At 41.9% G+C, this 12,737-nt stretch overlaps 1 protein-coding gene across 2 annotated transcripts in view; it reads left to right on the forward strand.

Annotated features, from left to right (window-relative positions):
• The first annotated feature begins 1,245 nt into the window (after positions 1-1,245).
• Positions 1,246-12,737, forward strand: part of PDE4B (phosphodiesterase 4B) — a 536,152-nt gene continuing 524,660 nt past the window's right edge. The window contains exon 1 of one of the 2 annotated variants that reach the window (XM_045035976.1): positions 1,246-1,373. The gene's annotated coding sequence lies outside the window, so the exon portion shown is untranslated. Of the gene's footprint in view, positions 1,374-1,841; positions 1,958-12,737 lie in introns of those variants that run through there. The other variant, XM_023258788.2, reaches the window with a different exon arrangement.

Genomic DNA, 12,737 nt, shown 5'->3' on the forward strand with positions numbered 1-12,737 from the left:
ATTTCAGCTGTGAGCACTGGGTGTTCTACACTCCAAGGGCTAGTATTTGAAAATGTTTCCTCCAAAAACCACCCAGGGATAACAGTGCAGGGCAGGAGTCCATTAAGTTCCTATATTGACAAGCTCTCAGGTATGACTTTCCTTGTGTAGGTATGTGAAGCTGGTTGGGTTAATGTATGAATAACAACAGAAGGTTACTGTTACTTCTTTGGCAAACTCCTATTTGCCTTTTATTATACAGTTCAGAAGGGATCAAATTCCCTGACCCATTTCCCCTCCAACTAGAGAAAATTCCTTCCACTGGTGTAATTGGTGTGTGCTCCCATGTGTAGTACTTGTATTGTCCGTTTTGGGCTTTCCTAGTAGCTTCTCCCACTAGGCGGTGAGCACCCTGGGTGCAGGGACTGTGGCCCTGATCATGTCTGTGCTCCAGCATCTGGCACAGTGTATTGTGCTTAGTGCAAAATGGGTGTGCCACAATGTTCTTTGGAATAAATTGTGAAATAGGCCATTTTTATCCATTAAAGTCTTTTCTGGTTTCTGGCTAGTTATAATAGTTCAATGTGCAAAGTTACCATATCCCTGTCTGCCTTCTCTTTCCCTCACCAGCTTTCTTCTCTCTTTCTCCGACTGAAAGAGCTGGACAACTGGAGAAAAGCAAATCTATGTTTTCTGACACCTGGCTCTCCCTACCCCCTGTCTCCACCCCCCCCCCCCCCCAACTCGAAGGCCTCCATCCATCTGCACTCTTCCAAGCTGGGGAAGTCAGGCTTCCAAGTGGGGGCCTGCTGATTGGCCATTACAAATGCCCAAGTTGTGGGACCCACTCCCAGGGGTCTTTGCAGAGCACCTCCTTGGAGGTGAGCTGACCCACTGTTTCAGTGGCACTGCGCTTATCCACTCTGGAGCTCCTTTGTGCAACAGGAGAGCAGCGGGTTCTCACCTTCACACCAGCTCCTTCCGCGTAATTCGTTCCTGGCTTCCCCTGGCCCCTCCAGCTGAGTGCTCTTCTCCCCATCCCCTTTTGTGCAACCCGTGGCTGCGGAGCTTCTAGTACTGTATTCATGGCAGATGAAGAGCGAATGACTGACACGTTCCAGGGACGGCGAATCGCAGCGAGCGCGGGCGGCAGGGGGAGGGTGTGTAGTGGCAGACGGCCGCTGGGATTATGAATGGGGGCGGGGGGGGGGGTGGCTAGTGTGGGGTTCAAACCAGGATTTTCGGCATCCGGCTTTGGTTAGGCACGCAGGGCTGTGCGTAATCCTTCAGCTCTGGTGGAAAGAGAGATGCCCTGAGCTCCTGGCTGGGAGTGAGGGTTATTTTGCAAAACTCCCTTAGTATCGTGCGGCAGAGTACTGCGGGAGGTCGGCGAGGTAGGTGGAGGAGGAAAAGAAGCGGGTAGGGAATCAGGGAGAGGCCAGCCCTCTGGGGACAGTGTGCCTTGCACCTTGGAATTGACAGGTGGTGGCCGCAGCAGTTACAACCTACTACATAGCATCTAGTCCGTGCAGTAAGATCACATTGTTATTCCCCGCACCGGGCGGAAGAGCGCAGCGCGGCAGAAGAAGTGCCACCGGCGAGCTGTCTCCCGGTGGGGGGGTAGTGGGGGTACAGAGAGGGGGTTTGGGGGGGCCAGCGGAGGAGACCGGAGCTCGGGCGCGTCGCGGCAGTCTGCACCGCCCCGGCCGGGGTCTTCATGCCCGGCAGCTCCGCGCGCGCGTTCCGCAGCCGTCCTCGGCTGGTGCGCCCCTTTCCAGGGCTCCCGGAATCGCCACAGCAGCTGCGGGCTCCACACCGCCGGCCGAGTTGCACGCGAGCCGCGCGCGCGCGAGCGTCTCCCGCCGCCTCTCGTGCCCCGGGGAGCACTGCACGCAAGAGCCGAGCCGGGCGGAGCCGCGGCGGTGCACCAGCGGCGCCTCAGCCAGCAGGAGGGCGGCTTCTGAGAGGGCAGCCTGAGGTAAGGGCTGCCCAGGAGGCTGCGGGTTTATTTTCCTCCTTCTCTTACTTCCTCACACAGAGGAGCCGAAATGGAGAGTGTGGGGTGCTGTGGGTTGATGGGGGGCGAGGGAGTATGGGGCCGCACCAGGGTGGTCGCCTTGACGGCGACGTTGGTGCCCCTAGTAGGAAATCCGCCAACCGGCCCTTCTTCTTGGCTCCCTCCTTCTCTGCCTCTGCCTCCGCCCTTGAACCTCTTGGCAAACCCTTAGGCTGGAGAGGCGGCTAAGGGAGGAAGGAGAAAGGCAGAAGGATTTGCCCGGGAGTGGGTGGATTGGCGCGCGATGCCCAGTGATTGCGGGCGGCGGGCGCGGGAGGGAGACCGAAGTACCCAAGAGTTTGCTGGGTTGCGGCCCCAGGATGGTCCTGTGCGTCCTGGTGGCTGGGGAGCCAGGTGGGGCGCGCCTAAGGCACAGCATAACGAAGGCTCTGTCAGCAACTTTTGGGAAGCCCTATCTCTTGTCTGGGGAGGGGTGCTGGGATGTGTTCAGGGCCTGGCCCTTTCTGAGCTACAAGTGTGTGTGTGTGTGTGTGTGTGTGTGTGTGTGTGTGTGTGTGTATGTGTGTGTGTGTGTGTGTAGGGTTCTCCTCCCCTTCCTTCCAGCCATCCCTCCTCTTCCATGTTCCTCTTTTGCTTCCTTCCTTCCCCTTTTCACAGACCACCCCCGCTTCCATGTGCCATACTTCAAACAAAATACAAACCCACTGTAGCCAACAGCTTTGAAGCGAGTATAAAGAAGAGAGCACAGAGGAATAGCTCTTAATTACATTGTGGTTCATTTTCAAGATGAAAATATTTGTATATAAATAACATATAATGTGTGCTATATAGTATAATATACATATATGATATACACACGTCTGGGGTAATTTTTAAGAAATACTTTGAGACTTTCACCTAAAATTACATTACATTTACATTATGTTTACATCACATGTATTTGGTGCTATTAAACAGAAATGGTAAATCTATGCATTCTGTGTCTTAGATCTGTATGAGCTATAACTGTTCTTTGAATCACATCCATCTTTTAAATTCAGAGATTTCCAGCTACTTGAAAACCCTGGGCTACACTGCAAGAGTGAAAGGCACATTAAATTAAAAGAAAAAGTACTGATTTTTTTTTAGTAGATCATCCACTCAGCCCTCTTTCCTTTCACTAAAAGCGGGTAGTTATGCCAATAATTTTTATAAAAACAAAAACAATTGGGGGACTTCAAAGTGTTTTCACCTAGACCTGAGGTATAGGGAGAGGTCTGGAGTATATCTGGCCATGAATTGACAAGAAGGTAGATAGGGCAAATGATTTCACTTCAGGTAAAAGAAAATTCAGCCACACTTCCCTCTGAGGATACCTCATCTATCCTCTGATATCCCAACTGAGAAACCCCCTTAATGTCAACATGTGCCTTTGGCGTCACAGTGGTCTGATCAAGTCTTAAAATCAATATTGTAGGACTTGGCTAATAACGTACTTGCTGGCTGTTCCTGTTCTTTTTCTTTTTAAACAACAGAATGTCAATTACAAAAAAAAAAGAAATAAGTAAAATTGTTAAAGATTGGAATTGTTGAGATGGCAAGATTGACACATTGAGGCTATCTATATATGTATCATCTCTCTATATTCCTTATCGCAATTGTGAACTAAGCAATTTTGCGTTTTGTCTTCTTTTAGTTTTTTTTTCTCAGCTGATCTGCTTTAATATCTGATTTGACGTATTTGACAAAGATGAATTATCTTAAATTTCTCTAGAGGGTACCCACCTGGGCCTGCTAATTTCTTTTGAATAGAGTTGGTTTTGGTTTGAAGAATAAGAAATCAATCATATATGGTTTTCTGATCTTGGAGTCCTTTGACTGTCTAGGGATAGGTATTTAATCATAGTGGTAGGCACAAGTAAGGATGCATGTTTCATAAAAATATTAGACACAGAAATGATATTTTCATTTTTGTTGATAAGCTGAAGATTTAAAATTATGAAGGAATAAAGAGTCCCGTGTTGCTCTTAATATCTTATGTGGCTCACTTTGGTTAGGGAGCAAGAGGTACAGGATGCAGTCTTGAGTTAGACAGATTTAGGGGTTAGTAATTTGGACTTATCTTTCATTACTATTATGACATAAAAATCTGAGGAACAGAGTTTGTAGAAGGTGTGAAGATGTCGTTGATTACGTGACAAATGGGTTCCTTTGAGCACTGGTTGTTGCAGTCACCTTATGGTAATATGGCAGATAATATGATGGGTCAAATCTTCCTTCAGTGAAGAGATTGTTGCCCCAGCTTCTGAGACTCCTGTCAGCAGATGGCCTTCAAGGGCCCTTGAAGGAGATAGCCTGTGGCGTAGAAAGTGTCTTTGTCCCGTCTCACTCCCCTTTCCAGGGCCGCTCACACCCAGTGGCTGATCCATGTGGGAGAAGGCCTGGCCATCTCAGCCCTACTCCAGATAACTCTGAACATTCCAGCTCTCGGACTCCCTACGGGACTTGCCTTGCAGGTTGACATTTCCCATTTCTGCTTCCTTCCCCATTCTCAGTTGTGGATAGCAAGGCAGTCCTTAATAAGATTTCATGCTCAACTGTATCGCCGAGTGGGCTTCCTTGGGGAAGCCAACCTGTAATAACGTCTGTGTGCACATTCATTTTGCCAGTTTTAATCTTTTCTCTTTTAAAAGGTACTGCCACTTCTCATTATAGGACATTTCTCTGACCCTGTCACCCTTCTGTTCCTCCTTGTTTTATCATTCTTTCCGTTTATTGGATTTACAGTTTCTTTATTCTCTTTTCCATCTATTGATTTCAACATTATATATCTCATTTCTATTCCTTTAGTAGGTATGTTTTGTTTTTAACTTTCAGATTTTGTGTTAGCAGATGAAATTAATTAAAATATCTACTCTTTTCATGAGTAATATAAGGGCCTTACAATGTTATAATTCTGATCATGCCCTGTATTTCATAATATTTTGTAGCACATATTTCCCCCACATTTTTTTCACACACACTGTGTCATTTTATGTAATTAGTTCTTCTTTTGTGGGATTGTTTTCATAGTCCATGTTTATTTGAATTTACCCACATTTTCTGTGCTTACTGTTGTTTCTTGCATCCCTTCTTTCTGGATTCAAAGTCCTCTTACGGAAGTAGTTCTTTGGCAAGCATCTGCAAGTGATAAATGTCTCTTCGTGTATTTTGTTTGTTTGAAACTGTATTTTATCCTAACACTTGAATAATAGATTATCTGGGAGCAGAATTCTAAGTTGACAATTCTTTTTCTTACCACTTTGAAGATACCGTCTTCCAGCCTCTGTTGTTAATGATGAGAGATTGTTTCTTGGTTGCTTTTAAGATTCCTTTTTGTCTTTGGTGTTCTGCAGTTTCATCATGATGTGTCCAGGTGTGGGTTTGTTTTACTTTTTCTCCTTGGGTTTTCTTATTATTTAATCAGACAATTCTCATATTTCTCAGATTATTATAAATTTGTGGCATATCTCATCATGTATCTTGCCTCTATTCTCTCTATTCTTTCCTCTGGAATTCTTATTACACATATCTTGGACCTTCTTGGTTTATTCCTCATGTCTATTACCTTGGTATTTTTTTTTTCCACTTAGGAACTATTTTCAAGAGGCATTTGGGGAATCGTTCAGGACTGTTTTCCAGCCAACCAATTCTTCACTAGTGCCTTATCTTTTAAGTTGTAACTCCATTGAGCTATGATTTATTGTTTCTTTTCTAGAAGTGCTAATTGATGCTTTTTTATATCCACCTGATTTTTTCCCTAGGGTTTCTATCATTTTGTTATGAATTTTGTCCTTATTTTATCTGTTTAATAGTCATAGCTGTACTATTTTGTAGTCTCAAATTGTTCTCTTACTTGAAATTCTTCTGCTGGTTCTTCCAAAACTATACATCTACTATAAATAGATCTTTTCCTTGTATGGTTTGTTATTGGGATTATGAGTTCATTTTCAGCCAGGTTTTTACTTCTGGTTGTTTCCATAGTAGTTTTATTTTTCCCAGTTTTTGAATTGGAGTGTGATATTGTGTTTGTTTCTAGAGAATAGCCCCGGGGTTTTCCTGGTCTAGGGTCAGGTTTTAATTTTTTTAACTTTTTTATTAAAATTTTTTTAGTGTTTATTTTTTTTTTTAATTTTTTTTTCAACGTTTATTTTTTTATTTTTGGGACAGAGAGAGACTGAGCATGAACGGGGGAGGGGCAGAGAGAGAGGGAGACACAGAATCGGAAACAGGCTCCAGGCTCTGAGCCATCAGCCCAGAGCCCGACGCGGGGCTCGAACTCACGGACCGCGAGATCGTGACCTGGCTGAAGTCGGACACTTAACCGACTGTGCCACCCAGGCACCCCTAGTGTTTATTTTTGAGAGAGAGGGGGAGTGCGCCTGTGTGTGAATGGAGGAGGGGCAGAGAGAGAGGGGGACAGAGGATCCTAAGTGGACTCTACACTGACAGCAGAGAGGCTGATGAGGGGCTCCAACTCATAAACCGTGAGATCATGACTGAGCCACTCAGGCATCCCTAGGGTTAACTTTTAAAAAAAAATATTGAAGTATAATTGACATATTATATTTTCAGGTGTACAACATAATGATTCGATATTTGTATGTATTGCAAAATGATTATCATGTTAAGTCTAGTTAACATCCATAGCATCAGCTTTTATGTTAATTTCCTGGCTTGAGATTCCTGTGCCATGCAGGTAATGTAAATTCAAACTGTGTATGTGTGGGTTTAGGGATTTAATCCAAAAATACTTTTTTCCCTTCTATCCAGAGTCCCAGAAAGAGACAGATTTTCTTCGTACTTCCCAGGCCAGGCTTCTAGTCCTCAAACTAAGGACTCAATGTCTTTAGAGTTCTTTATGCAAAGGTCTCGCTCCAGTTACTTTCCTCTCATGGGCCCCAAACCAAGTTACCTGTCCTTAGACACATATGAAATCTCTAGCCTCTTGGCATTAATGCCTGTGTCTAAGTTCTGTATCAGTTTGGATTGCTGTAGTGCCACCTTACTATTCTGCTATTTGTTTCTGTCCTGGTATCTAAAGAATACCTTTTTTTTTGTCTCTTCAAATCTAACTATTTAACCTATTTAAGTTATCCTGGTCTTTTAAAAAATCTAAGTATCTATGTTTGTAGCAGAAAGGAATTTGGTCTCCATTAATGCAACCAGCCATGCTAGTGGAATAAGACATCTGTTTGTGACTGTATCCACTTTGAGAATTGACTCTTCAACTCTTTTCTTTTTTCCCCACGATCTATTGACACTATTTTTAAAAACTTAATTATACTAGTTCCTTCCTTCCTTCCTTCCTTCCTTCCTTCCTTCCTTCCTTCCTTCCTTCCAACATTAACATTTGTGTTGAGCCCAAGGAAGATGTCTTTTTTTAATGCTTATTTATTCAGTTTGAAAGAGATAGGGGGAGGGGCATAGGGAGAGGGAGAGAGAATCCCAAGCAGGCTCCGCACTGTCAGTGCAGAGCCTAATACAGGACTTAATCCATGAATGTTGACATCATGACTTGAGCCAACATCGAGAGTAGGACGCTTAGCTGACTGAGCCAGCCAGATGCCCCCCTGTCCAAACAAGATGTCTTACAGATTGTCCCACAGCCTGGATTTGCCTACCAGTTTACTCACTTGATTAGATTCAGGTTAAAGGTTTTTGTTAAGAATATTCCTACTTGGGTGCTGTGTTCTTCCTGTTGCATCACCTGTTTGTCCCATTACTAAGATTACTTGAAAGGAGATATCTACTAGATTTCTCCTGTTTTGTTTTTCTTACTTTGAGACTACATGAAAAACCTGCTTCTCTGCAACTTCCACCCTGTTTTTAAATTTTAATTTTAAATTTGGAGGTAGTTATAGATTTACATGTAGTTGTAGGAAATAATATAGGGAGATCCTGTGTGTCCTTCACTAGGTTTTTCCCAGTAGTAGCATTTTGAAAAACTATGATATAATAACACAACCAAGAAATTGGCATTCATGGAATCTACAGATCTTACACAGATTTCACCAGTGTTATACTTGTGTGTGTGTGTGTGTGTGTGTGTGTGTGTGTGTGTATGTGTTTAGTTCTATGCAGTTTTATCATGTGTGGAGGTTCATGAATCCACCACCACAGTCAAGACACAGAACATTCTCATCACCACCAAACCCTTTATGCTGCCCTTTTTAGAACTATGCCTGTAGGGCACCTGGGTGGCTTAGTTGGTTAAGTGTCGATCTCTTGATTTTGGCTCAGGTCATGATCCCAGGGTTCGTGAGTTTGAGCTCTGCCCTGGGCTTTGTGCTGACAGTGCAGAGCCTGCTTGGGATTCTCTCTTTCCCCTCTCTCTCTGCCTTGACCTTGCTTGTATTCCCTCACAAAATAAATAAATAGACTTAAAAAAACTTTAAAAAAACAAGAATTACACCTGCCTCCCTCTCACTCCCTGGCCCCATTTCTAACCCCTATCAACCACCAATCTGTTCTCCATCTTTATAATTTTATCATTTCAAAAATGGTACATAAATGGAATCATAGATAATATGGCCTTAAAGATTGTTTCTTTTCTCACTACAATTCCCCAGAGATTCATCTGAGTTGTTGTGTTATGAATAATTCATTTCTTTTTATTGCTGAGCAATATTCTATGCTATGGATATACCACAGCTGTTTATCCGTTCATCCATGGAAGGACATTTGCACTGTTTGCAGTTTGGGGCTATTATGACTAAAGCCGCTATGAATGTTTGTGTATGGGTTCTGTGTGAATGTAAGTTTTCATTTCTCTGGGATAAATGCCCGAGGGTGTGAATGTTGAGCCTTATGATACTCGCATGTTCATTTTGATAAGAAATTGCCAAACTATTTTCCAGAGTGGATGTACTGTTTTACCTTCCTACCAGCAACGTATGAGTGATCCAGTTTTCGGCATTGTGTTAGAGTTTGTATGCCATTTTATTATGTTTTCTATTTGTTTCTTCTGCTTCTTATTCCTTTATTTCTCTTTTCTTGCCTTCCTGTGGTTACTTGAACTTTTTATAGGAATCTAATTTATTTATAATGTTTTTGAATGTATCTCTGTATAGTTTTCCCACTGGTGGCATTGGCTATTCCTATATATATATATATATATATATATATATATATATATATATGTCTCTTTACTCACTCTTCTTTTTAAATGCTGTTGTTTTGAATATAAGGTAGTGTTATATGTTTTGTTTCAATCATTGAATATGGAATAATTTAGACAACTCATACTAGGGAAGAATTTGTGGTTGACAGTTCTTTTCTTTCAGCCCTTGAAAAATGTTCCCCTCCTTTAGGCCTCTCTGGTTTCTGATAAGAAAATCATTGTCATTTGGATTGATGCCCCACTAAAGGCAATAAGCTATTTTTCTCTGTCTGGTTTTATGATTTTTTCTTTATGTTTAGTTTTTAGAAGTTTAGTTGTGATGTGTCTTGGCATGGATTTCTTTGGGTTTGTTCTGTTCAGGATTTGATCAGCCTCTTCAATTGATCTGCTTTTGTCTTTCACCAAATTTGGGAAGTTTTCTAGCACCCCCCACCCCCAATATTCTTTCAGTCCCAATGTGTTTCTCATTTCCTTCTCGTCCTCTAGGAATGCTGTAGCTTTTCTTATTGTCCCATAGGGTTCTGAGACCCTGTTCATCTATCTTTCTCCTCCTCCTCCTCTTCCTTCTTCTCCTCCTTCTCCACCTTCTCCTCCTTCTCCCTTTCCTCCCTCTCTTCCCCCTCTTCCCTCTTCTCCCCCTCCCCCTCCCTCCTCTTCCCCTTTCCCCTTTTGCTTCTCTTTTTCCTTTCTCTCTGTTCTTCAGATTGGATAAATTCTATTGAGCTGTTCTCAAGTTCACTGATTCTATCTTCTGTCACCTCTACTATTGAGCCAGTGAATGTCTTATTTTGGTTATTGTATTTTTGTTCTATAATTGCCAGTTCTTTTAAGAACTCATAACACTTTTGCTGAAATTTTCCGTTTTCTTTTTCATTTATTTCCAGAGGATCTGAATTTACGTCTTGGAGTATTTTTATAATTGATAGTTTAAAATTCTTACCAGATACTTATAACAGCTGATTCACTTTAGTGTTAGTGTCAGTTGATTGACTTTTCTCATTCAAGTTTTGATTATATCCTGGACATTTTGGCTACCATATTAGGAAGCTTGGGTCTTATTTAAATTTTACATTTTAATAGTCATCCTGTTTAGATTTAGCACACAGGTCCTGGATTACTTTTGTGGGCTGTGGTTTCAATGACCATTTGCTTTCTAGGGGCTTTGTTGGCTGTTTTAGTCTGTTTGATTTGTCAGGTGCTTCTGGGCTCCTACTGAACCCTGCTAATACCACCAGAGGGTGGTGGAAGGAACCTCCCAGGCCAGGCCTGCTGGTGGTGCCTCTAGGTAAAGGAAGGGATTTTTCGGCCTGCAGGGATAAAAAACACACTTGTGTCTGGAGCTTGTTGCCGCGGGATTCCCCCTGCCAGTGCTGTGAGGCCATCTGGTGCTGTTGGCTGGACCCCAGTTACATACAAGGGAGGAAAGAGCCCACCTATATTATCCACCGCCAGGTTGGGGTTGGGAGACTTCGGGCCCCAGCAACCTGCTGTGGGGTCGAGAGTCCTAAGGCATCCTACTGCTCTGCTGTTCCGTGGCTCGGGGGTCACTAACCAGCCCACCTCCTCTTTTCACTGTTTTGAGTCCTTCTTTGATTGCCTTTTGTGTTATTTTTCAGTGTTTATAGTTGTGCTAAGGGGGAAGAGGCCAGGAGAAGTAGGTACCTGCCATCTTGTGTAGATCAGGCGTATATTTCTTTTAAAAATACCGGGTTGACTCATCAGCCATGTTATCTGCTAATATAGTTGAAAATACTCATTTGACTGTGTTTTCCTGTAATATGTATTTGTGAGGGAGACATAGACTAAGCCTCCCCTTAAATTTTCTTAAATTAAAGTCACATTAGGTTAATTAATGTTACTGTAATAGGATAATTAAATGTTAACTCAATGCTGTTAGTGGGATCTAAGACAAAAATCTATATATGTGATATTTTCTGTATTGAACATTTTTCTCCAAGTTGTTTTATCGCATTTGAAAAAAAATTAGCACCTTTTATCTCTTGCCATCTCTGAGAAATACTAAAAAGATCCTTTATCAGGTGGATGCTTTAAACCGTAGAGAAAATAAATGACATTATTTGCACAAGCAACTTGGTGATATTTAGAGTGGATTAAGGAGAAGATACCAGGATTCTGTCTTTGGCTGTCCTGCTTTATGCCACAGTGCTGACTCATAGAATACTGTCATTTTCAGAACTGAAAGTGAACTTAGAGATAACCTATTCCAACCATATTGTTTTATATTTAAGAAAACCAATACCTTCAAAAGCCATAAGGGAACCTATGTTCCTTCAATTCCATAATGGCGGGGCTTATTTATTCTGAATTCTTAGCCTTTCCTAATTTTGTTTTCTTTAAGAAATTTGAATCACTTTCTTTTTAGAAGACTTAAGAAGAAAATTAAAATTATATATTGAAACATGATTTCTCATTCCCTTTTCTAATAAGAGAAAGATCTCTCAAATAAGTTGTGATGGCATGATGATACTCTCTTTAAAAAATAGGCATGTTTGAAAATGTGATGAACATACGGACCAACTATCCAGAAAAATGAACACAAACTCAAAAATTTGCATGCAATATTGAAGGTTTGTGAACTCCTATGGAAGACGCTAGATACTATGTTTTTTGTCTTGTTTGTACCATGTGATATCTGTGGATGGTCTTTGCTGGGGAAAATGACATAGGGATAATGCCTTATTTTATAGTCAGACTCACCCTTAAAAGCTTGTGTATCCTAGCAGTTGTCCTAGGCACAGTGCTGAGGAATTTGTTTTCCTGCAGGTTCTAGAGAGCCAGTAGGTGAGAAGGATATAACAGGACCAGCAGGCGTTAAAACAGACAGTGGGAAATACAAACAGTCAACCCAGCCCACAATACTTGCCTTCTCCTCCCTGCTACACGTACATACACTTACCTCAAGGTTTCTGGGAGAGATCCGTCCTCTGCTCCTGTCTGCTGTCACCCTCTTACTGTATGGACAAACATTGCCCTTTGGAGATATTTCTCCTTTTCTCTACTAAGTCTGCTCTAGTGTTCATGTATACTAAATTTCACCCACATCAAATCTTAGGGATTGAAAGAAGAAAGCTTATAGTGCCATTTGATGTATTTATGGGGGACTTTTTGGGGGTGAGAAGAAAACCACATCCATGTTTTTCTTACAGAATGGATCAAAATAATTTAAGAACATAGAGTGAGAAATGTCTCTGCGTTCAGTGAGCGAGTAAGGCCAGCATTTGTTAAATTGTTAAGCTGAAATTATTTTTAAGGAAACTGTTTATGTGTATACTTAAAAGAAGCTCCTATATACTTCTCTGTGACTAGTGCAACTACCTAGATAAGAAATAAGATTCTGAAATGATTTGAAGTATCATGCTGTATAACTAGAGTGAAAAATTTCAGTGCATAAAAATGGGGAGATTGTACAAAAAGAAATAATATGACAGTTTTTATTTTTTTGTGCTTTTATATATTTTAAAAATTTGAAAGGAATTTTGTTTTCAGGGTTACTCTTTAGTAATTGAATAATTGAAGACTGAGAACCCCAAGTCCTAAGTTCCGTTTCTGCTGTGCCACTAAGTGGGTAGATGACATCCC

Source organism: Felis catus, chromosome C1 (genome assembly GCF_018350175.1).
Source record: "Felis catus isolate Fca126 chromosome C1, F.catus_Fca126_mat1.0, whole genome shotgun sequence".
Lineage (NCBI taxonomy): Eukaryota > Metazoa > Chordata > Mammalia > Carnivora > Felidae > Felis > Felis catus.